The sequence below is a fragment of the Coenobita brevimanus genome, chromosome 92, assembly GCF_032717465.1.
Source record: "Coenobita brevimanus isolate Jiangsu-jjx chromosome 92, ASM3271746v2, whole genome shotgun sequence".
Lineage (NCBI taxonomy): Eukaryota > Metazoa > Arthropoda > Malacostraca > Decapoda > Coenobitidae > Coenobita > Coenobita brevimanus.
This window is the reverse complement of record NC_137045.1, coordinates 11,587,331-11,590,120: the sequence shown is the minus strand read 5'-3', so window position 1 is coordinate 11,590,120 and position 2,790 is coordinate 11,587,331.

Sequence of the window (2,790 nt, the reverse complement as noted above, 5' to 3'; positions counted from 1 at the left end):
GAAGGTGGAGGAAGAGAGTATTTCAGGATCGGATATGAGGGAGTAATGAAGTGAGCTGGGCAGGAGAGAAGGCAAGATTGAGAGGACGAAAGAGAGGCGAAAGGTGGAAGATGGGCACTTAGGATCAGATAAAGGAGAGGAATGAGGCCTCTTGAGAAGGAGAGAAATCATAATAGGGAAGAGAAAGTACTTGAAGGAGGAAGGAAGATGAAGAGGGAGGAAAAGATGTGGTGGAGGATGTTGGGAATGTAGGAGACTGTAACAGAAAAATAACGTGTTTTGGGAAGCAGGGGAGACAGGGTAAGGAAAAGGAAAAGGAAGGAGAAGCAGGAGACGAACGATCACAGGACTTCAGGAGATAAAGAGAGAGAAATGAGACGTTTTGGGGGGAACAAAAGGCAGGATAAGGAGGCTTGAAGGAGGAGGAGTAGGAAGAAAACAAAAGAACAGGAATGAAAAAGAAGGAAGGAAAGAGAGCAACAAACAAAATGACAAGGAAATGGAGATAACTGGAAGTAGAAGTGAAGAGATAAAGGAAGGAAAGAAAATGATGAGGATGATAGGACTTTGGGAGATGAGAAGAAATATGAACCTGTCAGAAAGGACGGGAGGGGATAGAGTGAGTGGATGTAGGAGAGGGAGAGACAGGGGGAGGGATAGAGGGAGAGAGGGAGGGGATGAGAGAAAGAGAGAGCGCCCGGGGAGCGGCGAGAGGAGGAAAGACAACTGAGGAAAGGGATAACAGGAGACATATGAAGAAGTGTGTGTGTGTGAGAGAGAGAGAGAGAGAGAGAGAGAGAGAGAGAGAGAGAGAGAGAGAGAGAATACAAAAACGTACCGATAAATGAAGGTGCACATTAAATGACGAATTATATGAAATGAAAATTAAAAGACCCGCACAAAAAGTTGTGTATATGTAGCAGATGCATGGAAGGAGAATGAAAATATAACTGAGTAAGCAAAGCATATGGTGTTGGTACAAGAAATGAGTAAATAATAATAATAATAATAATAACAATACAGAAGAAGAGGAAGAAGAAGACCGTGAACAACAACAACCCCTTCACCTCGACGAGACGCTTCTCTCAGGATCTAAATAAATCGTTCCGGGAAAGCAAGATAAAAAATACGAAAAAAAAAAAAAAAGCGAAAAACAAAAGACTTGGACTAGGATATATATTTCGTAGGCTTCTCCGTGGTTTGATTTACGAGAAGCCTTTTATCAGGACCGGCAGGAGTTGGCTCAGGGGCTATAGTTTCAGCTCTGACATGGTATTTTATTTTCTCCCATCTGTAGTAGAGATATATATAAATAATTTCCAAACATTCTTCTTTTAGCAATCATGAGAGCGTTGCTGTGATTGTGGCCCTTACTCGTGTCTGTTAAAGAAGCACCCTGACACCTCTCCCGAAGCGATTTGTTTTGTTTATCACACCTTGCTATCCTCTTGTGTGTTATTTAAATAATTCTAAAATCACCATTGTCTTTAAATAACTTCTACTTAGAGCAAAGGAAGTTCATTATTTGATTTCCGCTTTCCAATTTAGGCTTTGGAATAACTGCGATTTTTATGCTTAAGGCTTTTATTTATTTATTTTTTAGTTATCTTTTTTGTTGATGTAGCGATGTGTCACGGTTAAAGTACAGACTATGGTTTATTATAACAGCTTTTTTAAGGAGGAGAGAATGAATGGTGTGCTACTACCTAAAGCCATACGTAAGAAAAAAAAAAAGAATGAAGAACGAAATATAAAAAAGGAAGCACAGCGCAATCCTTAGTATCAATAAAAACTTCCGCTGTAAAATCGTGAACCACAATTTTACGTCCCTAAGTTGTCATAAAATTAAGTTGTATCGGTTAGGGTAGGGGAATAAGTTGTACGAGGAACGATGATGTGTTATGGGACGAGGAGGAGGAGGAGGAGGAGGAGGAGGAAGAAGAGAATCATGCAGGGGAAGGAGGAGAAAGAGGAGGAGGAGGAAGAGGATCAGGGGAAAGAAGAGGAGGAGGAGGTGGGGGGTCGTTGCTGGATAGGGATGAAAGTGACTGAGTCCTTTTGTTGGGGCAAGGTTTAACAGTATGTGATGTCAGGTAATAGATGGATAGATTAGACTGACTCGTAGATAGATAGGGAAATAGGTAGTAGGGTAGATAGATAGATATATGATAGACTGGTAGAGAGGTAGGTAGGTAGGGAGCAGGGGGGGGGAAGGGATGCAAAGAGGGAAGGGATAGGAAGAAGGGGGGAAGTGAGATGACAGAAGGGGTGACTATAATAGCTTGAAAAACGCGGCTCAGGTGTGCTTAACTGGATGGGTGGAGAGAGAGAGAGAGAGAGAGAGAGGGAGAGAGAGAGAGAGAGAAAGAGACTCCTCCACGTCAGAGAGTAATCCGGGGGGCTTTGGCTCGAGAAGGAGAGAGATCTGACTGCGGGAGAGAAGAGAGAGAAATGGAGAAGGGAGAGGAGGGGAAGGAAGGAGGGAAGATATAGGAAAAGGGGGGAGGAGGGGTGAAAGCAGTGGAAAGAGTAAGGAAGGGAAAAAGGGAAGAGAAAGAGGGAATATGAGAGGAGAAAGGGATAGGTGGGAAGAAGGAGAAGAATAGAGTGAAGAAGGGAGGGAAAAAAAGGAATTAGAGAAAAAGGAGGATAGGAGGAAGGGGAGATCTGGCAGCAAGAAAGAGGAAAGAAAGAAGAGGGAATGAAAGAGTAAGGAAAGTAGAGAGGAATGAGAGTAGGGGAAGGGGGATGGAAAAGAAGAGAGAAATGAGGAAGAGAAAGGACAGAAAA